This window comes from Dipodomys ordii, unplaced genomic scaffold, assembly GCF_000151885.1.
Source record: "Dipodomys ordii isolate 6190 unplaced genomic scaffold, Dord_2.0 Scaffold187, whole genome shotgun sequence".
NCBI classification, from domain to species: Eukaryota; Metazoa; Chordata; class Mammalia; order Rodentia; family Heteromyidae; genus Dipodomys; species Dipodomys ordii.
Window position 1 is genome coordinate 3,087,603 of NW_012267403.1, and position 9,921 is coordinate 3,097,523.

Consider the following 9,921-nt stretch of genomic DNA (forward strand, 5'->3'; position numbering starts at 1 on the left):
TCCAGTCGTGGGGCCTGAACTCTGGGCCTGGGCACTGTCCCTCAGCTCTTCAGCTCAAGGCTAGCGCTCTACCACTTGAGCCACAGCGCCACTTATGGCTTTTTTCTTTTTTGCTTATGTGGTGCTGAGGAATCGAACCCAGGGCCTCATGCATGCAAGGCAAGCGCTTTACCACTGAGCCACCTTCCCAGCCCGGCTTCTCTGTTTTCTTATGACTAGATTTGTATCTGATTCACCTTACAACTTTTCCAGACCATGATTAGCTCATTCTGCTGCTTTTTGCCTATGGCAAGGCAGTATACCATGGCTGGAAGTGTGTGGCAAAGTAAATCCTTTTACCTCATGGCTCCAATGCAAAAGATAGAAGAGAAAGAGACATGGGTTTCACAATCCTCTTAAAAATCACACCTTTAAATAGCCAAAAGACCTCTCACTTGGCTCCACTTCTTAAAAGTTCCTCCACTTCCTACTAGCAAGATCAGATGGAGACTAAGCCTTTAAGAGATGGGATTCTGGGGACATTTTAGATCCAAATGAGAGCAATCTCTAAATCATGCAAATTTGCTCCTTCATAGCTATAACTAACAATAATCTTTTGAGGTAAAGATTACAAAAGGGATGCCATTGATCAAGATGTATTGTATTCATAAATTATTTTGTTAAATGGCAGTTCCTTTGTGCCATTAAGATAATTTTTAAAAAGAAATGAGGATTTACACAAAAAATATTTCTATACTCCATGATTCTGCCTAGCAGGAAAGAGGAAGCCCTGACATAAGATACCAAGAAACTTTAGAGTCTACAAGTTGGTGAATAATCATTAAGAAATGTTTCTGATTAGTAATGGCAAACAAACACTAGTTTCTTCTATAACTTGTCCATTATCATATAATAGTAGTTAACCCTAAATAAGCTGCTAGACACTGTTCCACATGTTATATGAATTAAATTTTTTATTCTCACAACAAACTTTGAGGCTAAAAACTTTGGACTCATCCTTGCTTCTTCCTTCTTTTTACCTCATATCCAATCCATTGGCAAGTCTCAAAATGGACTCTGAATTCCATAACTTCTCAATAACTTCACTGTAACAATTCTGATAAGCAACCACTTATTGTGGATCTCCTTTATTCTTTTAATTGCCCCATACTAGTGAATTCTCAGCCTAAAAGCCAAAGTAGTCCTTTGAAAATATGAATCTGCCCGGATGCCTCTAATACTAGCTACTCAGGAGGCTGAGATATGAAGATGAGGATTTGAATCTATCCCAGGGAAGGAAAGTCTGTGAAACTATTATCTCCAATTAACCAGAAAAAAGGCCAAAAGTAGAGCTGTGACTCAAACAGTAGAGCACCAGCCTTAACTGAAAAAGATAAGAGACAGCACCTAAGCCCTGAGTTTAAGTCCCAATACCAACATGAAGAAAAAAAAAGAAAAAGAAAGAGAAGGAAGGAAGGAAGGAAGGAAAGAAGGAAGGAAGGAAGGAAAAAAACTGTTTCCAAAATATCCTACTGGCTGTCTTCTTGTACCTAGAAAAATGCAAACTCCTTAACTACAATTAATCCTACTCTATGCCATATATGTGTCCATATATCTCTGATTTCATCTATGACTATTTCCATACACAATTATCATAGCTTCCTTGCTGTTTCTCCTAAAACTCAAAGCATGATCCAGGTTGTATCATTGTGGTTGTTTGTCCTTCAACTTGGAAAATTCTCCTCAGCCACCTTCTGTATCTATTTTCACACATGTGTCCTTTACTTCTCTATATATCCACTTGAATGTTTCCTTATCAGAAATGACTTTCCTCAATACCCTGATATAAGCTAATTTCATCATCAGGGCTTTTTGGTCTTCACTGAGTAAGTGAGCTTTTCCATGGCAGTAGCCTCAAATACCTCAGGTTGAATGTAGCAAGGGGTAAAGTTATAGCTCTCAGCTCTGCTCTGAACAATGTTGCTACTCCAGTTCTATAGACAGTCAGAATGGAGGTTGGGTTAATTCATTTCTCAAAGATTTCTCTGAAGCACCTCTTTTCAAGATGAGCAAAAGTTACTTCAAAAATCCAAACACAGCAATCTCAGGTAAAGGGATTCTTTAGTTATATTTTACTGATGGAACCAACTTTACTTACCTGATAACAGGATAGATGAGTTCAGCCTCCCCTCTACCTAACTCTGCAGCAAAAGTGATTATTCTAGGACCTGGTAAGAAATTAGGAGATCCCTAGTGCAAGTCTTGAGCTCTTCTCAGAGGTTTCCTAGGGTCTTTCATGGGATCACCAGCCTTAGCTAGGTCATGGAGAAGACAGAATAATTCTAAGGTAAAATGCAGATAGGTTGATATCCTATGAGAAGACCTCATGTGTATTCAGTCAGAGTAGGCCTCTCTGTGGAGTGTGGAAAGAAGGAACAGAAACAACATCCAAAATATCAAGATATGCTAGGGCCTGCAAGAGAGCCCCTTTGGACTTTTGCTGCTTCTAGTATAATCCCTGAGTACAAGATCAGCTTTCTGGTACCCTTTTGTCAGCCTGTTTGAGTCTTCTAGATCAGAAAGCTGGGTTACAAGAAACTTCCTTCAAACCATGGGATTTTTCGGAGCTCTAGCATAGTTCATTACTCTTGTCTCTCATTCTTAATCATGTTCCCTTCCACTTGACCAAAATGCCTGTTTCAAGCTCCTTCCACTTAGTCAAGCTCCAATGCAACTCTCAAAACTCCTAGCAGATGATTTCACTTTCAGTTTCCTGAGAACATAAAAGAGCAGTGACATCCTACCTTCAAGTTCATCCTTGTTGTTGCTTCAGATCTTCAGGTCCTAAACTAATCTCTCCATCTGTGTTCACTCCTCCTGTCTGTTCTACTTTCCTTTTATTATATCTTTATAGTGACTTCTCCTCAGAGTCCTTCCTATGACTTCTGCCTTTTATTTCTGAGCCAACGTTCTGGAGAAAGTTTTCCAAAGTCTTTGCTTTCATATCATCATCTCTCTGTCATTTCTAATCTCACCCCATTCTGCTTTTCTGCGGGTTACTTGTGAATATCTTGCTATTCAACCTATTAGAATTTATTTATTACAACATAAAAATTATTTGGCTCTTTTCCTTGTTAACTATTTTCCATTGACTTTGATGAATATTGTCTGTTTTGTTTTGTTTTAATTTTATTTTATTGTAAAGATGCTGTACAGAGTGGTTACAGTTACACGAGTAAGGTAATGAGTACATTTCTTGTTGAGAATTATTACTCCCTCTGTTGTTGTTCTCCCACTATCCCTTCCCTCCCCCACCTCCCTCACTCCTCCCCCTGCCCCTGAATTTGTAAAGTTAATTTCCAATATACTGTCTTGTGGGTATCACTTGTCCCTTTGGTCTTTTGCTTCTTTCTAATGTCTCTCACTCATATGTAAAGCTATGTGATAAGCACTTTCTATGTACTTTTCACCCAAAACATCACCTAGAGCAAATTAAGTGCTCAACATATTTTTACATATTTTGTAATGTAGATCAATATACCCATAGAATGAACAAATTAATAAATGATTGGGTGGGTGGGATTAAGGAATTAAATGCTGGCATTTAATTCATTCTTCTGTAATGTGCTCCTATGACACAAGGAGATTACTATACAAAAAGATGCCAAAAATAATTGTAAAATACAAGCAAAGGAAAAACAGCTGGGTGCTGGTAATCCTAGCTACTCAAGAAGCTGAAATCTGAGGACTGTAGTTCAAAACCAGCCCACCAGGCAGGAAAGTCCATGAGACACTTATCTCCAATTAACCAGCAAAAATCCAAAAGTAGAGCTGTGGCTCAAGTGGTAGATTGCCAACCTTGAGTGAAAAAAACTAAGGGATAGTGCCTAACCCTTGAATTGAAGCCCTAGTATAGGCACACACACACACACACACACACACACACACACATATATTTATATTTATATATATATATACACACACATACATGTCCTCTTTCTCTCTCTCTCACCCCCCCACACACAAAGAAATGAAAAGGAAATACAAAGAACATATTGGAGAACATATTCAAAATAAAAACAACTAGAATTTGACCAACCCTCTATATCAGGCTCTGTGCTAAATGTTCTGTATGTAATATCTCATCTAATCATCCCAATAACTTTATGAGTTACTGTTATACCACTCCTATTCAATAAATAAGGGAATGGAAGCACAAAACTGACAAGTTTTCCATGATACCATAACACATAAGTGGCAATTGACTTATATCTGTCAAGAATAATGTATGCCACACTCAAAGTACAATCCTTTCCCTCTGAATCAGAGGTTCTTCCCATACTCGTTGAAGACTCCTCTAAGTGACTTTTTCTTAATATTCATACTCTGTGCTGAATTGTCAGTCCACAAAATGGATTTCTCTTTCTTTTGTAGATAAAACAGATTGCATTAGGCATTTAAACCCTCTACCTCTGTCCATTAAAGGTGTAAGGATCTCTGTCTTTGTTCTATCTCTTTCTCTCCCTCTTCACCCATCCTGACCTTTCCTCTTCAAGAAGAACATGGAAGAATAGGCCTCTTCTCCTCCCCTCTTCCCTGTGAAGCATGCTCCATGAATTATCTTCATCATCTCTGGTATCAGTGTAATTTATGTTCTGCAACATTTCCACCCCTGAACACACATATTTGAATTTCTCCCATTGAGACATTAAACCAAACCCATCTCTGGTTTTTTCTTAAATAACAGTTTCATCTCCTTTCTCAGTTACTTCTGGCCACAGAAGTCTGCACTCAGTGTTTCCATCTCTTCCCTGGCCATTAATTAGGTCCCCAACCAAGTGTAATCTGGCTTCTGTTCCCTTTTCCAAGCCACAGGAAACCACTTTACTGCCAACTTTTAGGGAACATTTCCACTAGTTTTCTTCTTTATCAACAGTTTTACCCAATGTTGTTCACTCTTTTTCTTGGGGAAACATTCTTTTTTGTATTGGAAAAAATAACCCAGTCTCCTAGTTTCCTCTGTTTTTCTTACCCCTCCTTTTCAGATTGAGTCACTGGATCTTCTCATTTCATTCCATGAAAGTTGGGTGAAGCTAGGTCCCTCACAACGTTTTATACACATGAACTCATTTATCTCATAGAACAACCCTTTTCAATATGTATCTTGTTTCCTTGTTTTATACAGGAAGCAACTCAAGATCAGAGAAGTAGTAGACTGAAATGTCCAAGGACACAAGCATAAAATCAATCCAGAATGTAAGCCACCAATTTACTCCTAAGAATACCACACCATATTGTCTTTCTCCAAAAAGTAAGGAGTAGAATGGCTTGAGATTCTGAATTGAAATTATAGATATGAAAACTTAATGTCTCCAAATCTTAGAACCTGCAACTATGAATAGAAATCTTTCATCTTTAATCTCCTAGATACCAGGAGACTTTGCAGGCTTTTTAACCCAATTCCAGACTTACACATCACTAATGATCATATATTCAGATAATGATGATAATAATGCTATGGTTATTAAGCTTTTGCCACTTTGCTATGATCTGAATATTTGTCTCTTTCCAGACTTCTTATGTTGAAAACTCACCTCAATAGTAAGGTATTTGTAGGTGGGCCATTGGGAGGAAATTAGATCATAAAGGAAGAGATTCATATAAACTACAAAGATCCTTTGTTCATTCCATGATGTGAAGATACAACAAGAAAGGTATTTGAGTAGATGTTAAAATGGCAGTTAACATGCTAAAATTTTTTTTGGTGCCAGTCCTGGGGCTTGAACTCAGAGCCTGGACACTATGTCTGAGCTTCTTTTGTTCAAGGCTAACCACTTGACCAAAGTACCACTTCCAGGTTTTTCTGTTTATGTGGTACTAAGAAAGTGAACCCAGGGCTTCATGCATGCTAGGCAAGCACTATACCATTAAGCCACATTCCCAGTCCATGCTAGGATTTTGATCATTTTCTGCCCCATACAACCATGAGCAATAAATTTGTGTTGTTAGAAAGCCACTTAGTTTATAGCAGTCAGAATAAACTAAGACACCCCTGATTTTCCTACAATTTAATTTAATAATCTACTTCTTGTCATTCCTTCCACTTTTTGTTTGTTTTTATGTGATTCAACCTTCTTTGAAAGAATGTAATTTCTGCAATCCCAGATACTTGTAAAGATGAAAAATGGAGGATCAAAACTTCAGACCAGCCCAGGCAGAAATGCTCTCCAAATGCCTTCTTAATCTTACAACATGGCGCAGGGGCATACACGTGTCATCCGGGCATAAGTGGGAGATTGAGAATGAGAGGATCGTGGTTCCAGGAAAGCCTGGAAAAAACACACATGGATGAGATTCTCTCTCATCGAAGGAAGCTGGATGGGGTAATATCCATCTGTGATCCTAACAATGGCAAGAAGCTTAAAAAAGTCAGATTGCAGGATGGGCATCTGCCTGGACAGGAAGCACAACTTTATATGTATATAAAAGTAGTGTGGGAGGAATAGCACAGCACTAGAGAGCCTGCCTACCAAGCAAAAAGCCCTGAGTTCAAATAGCAGTACCTCAAAACAAATAATAATAATTTGCCTGAGGCATAGAGCCAAATCAATATTTTCTCTACATATTCCTTCAACAATCATAGCTCCTTAAAGTGAGCACACAGCGACGAGAAGTCTCTGTAACTCTGACTCCTCTATGTACACAGTTAATAATAATAATGTTAGGCAGGTACTAGTGACTCCAGCCTGCAATCTGAGCTACACAGGAGGCTGAGCTGTGAGTATCAAAGTTCAAAGCCAGTCTAGGCAGACAAATTTGAGGGACTAGAATCCCTAATTAACCACCAAAAAGAAGTGAAGCTATGGCTTATGTGGTAGAGTGTCAGTTTTGAACAAAATGGCTAAAGGACAGCATCCAGGCACAGAGTTCAAGCCCCAGTACCAGCACAATGATTATAATATTATAACATATAATAATTATTAATGCATATAATAATACAGATTATATGTATTATTATATATGATACATTATATAAAATAAATAAGATATATATGTAGTATATAAAATACAATATAGATTATATTTTACATATAAAATATAACATGTTTAATATATACTATATAGCTATTCCAGAAACTGTAGGCAGGAAATAGCAACAGGTTGGCCCTGGGAAAAAAAATGAGAGTTATGTCAAAAGAACTAAAGCAAGGCTTGAGGAATGAGTAAAGTGGTAGAGTATCTTCTTCAAAAGTGCAAAGTCCTGACTTCAAGCTCTAGTACTGACAAAAAGTTAGAAAATAATGTGGAGACATAGCCACTGTATCTCATTTGATATTAACATGGCAAGGTGATAATACTATTATATAAACTTACTAATTAGAAAAGGCAGAATGTCTATGTGTTCGATGATTGCTATATGCAGGCACTGTACTAGGCAATTTATATAAATTATTTTTGAGTATGTCAATGATTAGCTTCATTTTAAAAGTATCAAATGGAAATGACATTGGCAAAATGATAGAATAGGATTTGCCAATTTACAAACCTAGCCTGACACAAAAATAACCTCTAAGAGCAAAAAGATCCAGGTTAAAGATTGTATGAACAGAAATAAGAAAATATACATTTGAGGGGAACAACAAAATTATGAGACAAAGGACCAAAAGGCAAACCAATGCAACAGCAATACTCACAAGGCATGCTGGAAATTAAGTGTACAACTTGGTGGGGGCGGGGGACATTGAGAGGGTGGAATAGTGGGAGAAAGTCAAGGGGGGGGGGTTAACACTGTTTGAGGAGTCCACTTCGAGCTGGCCAGGCAGCACAAATTCTTCACCATCTTGACCAAGGAGATTGATTCCCTCTGTGTCAAAATGAAAAGGAGAGAGAGGCCTCCTGAAGGATCAAAACATAATTCTTAGTCTCGATGCAGGGTGTGGGGAACAACAATGATGGGACTCTGGTCTTTGGTGCCAGAAATATCCACTGGGTGTTGGATTCGGCCATTCAAAGGAGGTTTGAAAGGTGCATTTACATCCCTTTACCAAAAGAAGCTGCGAGCACACAGATGTTTCCATTGCATCTGGGGAGCATGTCCCACAACCTCACAGATGCCAACATCTATGAGCTGGTCTGGAAGCCAGAAAGCTACTCTGGTACAGACATCAACATCATCGTGCGGGATTCCCTCATGCAGCCTGTCCAGAAAGTGTAGTCAGCAACACATTTCAAGCAGGTCTGTAACAATTCCCATACCAACCTTAGCATTGTGATGGACTACCTCCTGATTCCGTGCTACCCGAACACCCTGGGGCCATAGAGATGACCTGGATGAACATCCCTGGTGACGAGCTTATAGAACCTGTGGTTTGCATATCAGAAATGTTCCAGTCTTTGGCTACCGCCTAACCCACGGTGAACGCGGACAACCTCCAGAAAGTGAAGAAATTCTCACAGGGCTTTGGACAAGAGATTTAAATGTGAAGGCCAGAAGTCATAGCAGATCCTGTGACCCGGTGGGGAGCCTAGGCTGGTCCTGAGGTCACTGTAAAAGACCTGTCCAATAATTTACCTGGGACCTCATTTTATTCTGGAATTTAGCCTCTGACCTACTGCAGTCCTAAAGCCAGGAAATTCCGCAGAAAGCTAAGTGCAAACAGTTCCTTGAAAAACTTCAGATGATGCTTACCTAAGATAAGCCGAAGGTCGAATTGTCTGAGATTCCTGACAGCCTCCACCTAAGAGTGGTGACCAATATCGACCCAGAAAGTCCTGCAGTTCTGCACGTACTCCCTTGCACCACCCTTGAGACTTTAACCAATAATTTTAAAGTGCATCAACCCCTTGATCTGACCAATAACCCTCTCTAGATTCCTTCCTGACATTGAACACACAAATCATGTTTTAGAGATGCTTTAAGATTCTCCCGCAGTGTGTGTTGATTTGTCAAGGAATGATATGATGAGTGCAAAGCCCCAGCCTTTCCCCCAAAAGTGTATAAAACTGTTGCAAACCCTAGGCTCTGGGCCTCTCAGCGTTACCAGTTGTTTGCTGTGTGCGCAGAAGACCAAGCTAGCTTGCAATAAATACCTCGCTGCTGACTACATCGATCTTGGTTTCTAGTGGTCTTTTTGGGGTCCTGAACTCGAGCATTTTAAGTGGGGTTCGTCCAGCATCCACCTTATAAGCCCACCCAGACGCCCGATCGAGAGGTGGTGAAAACCTGGCTGGTAAATTGAGGCATTGCCGATTTGTAATTTTCTGTACTCTGGTTTGCCTGCAGATTCTGGTTTTGGTCGGCAGATGGCCCTGGTGGACACACTGGAGGGACATGGATGGAATCCCCTCATTTTGATAAGGCGAAGCGGGTTGCTCTCATGGCTCGTCCTCTGGAGGGACGTGGAATCCCTTTATTTGGAATGCCAATGTCTTTTGGTCTCTGGTTGACAATGCACATTGCGCAGCACATTCTATGTTATTTGTGTTTGTTTCCGTTGTCCTGTTCACTCCCACCTCTGACTCTTGCAGGTTATGGATTACCGAGGGAGTCCCACAGCAGAAGGCTTACTCTGTTTTCTGAAATAATGCACAGGATTTGCTGACTGTTTTTTGTGTCATAAACTTGATTTTATGAATTGCTTAATCCTGTTTGCTAGATTAGTGCTGGACATTCTAGTTGGCTTGACTACATATGCATGTAAAGAAGGGCTGGGGAGACTTGGTGGAATTCTTCTAAACAAACAGAGGGACTGCTGGAAACTGGAGTCCAGCGGCCTTCTACCAGACAGGTCATGATCAGCAGATGGGACTACCTCCCCACGTCCCTTTTCACCCATTTGGGATTATAGATAGGCCAGTAGTTTCTGTTTCACGTCTCCAGAGCCTGTACTGTAAATTTTAAACCCGCGCCGGCACCACATCTTTCGTGCCATTTTCTTTTTA

General features: G+C 39.8%; 1 pseudogene; it reads left to right on the forward strand.

The window, feature by feature from the left end:
- The window catches only part of LOC105999310, a 12,692-nt pseudogene extending 4,235 nt beyond the window's left edge, over positions 1 to 8,457 (forward strand).
- Positions 8,458 to 9,921: the final 1,464 nt, after the last annotated feature.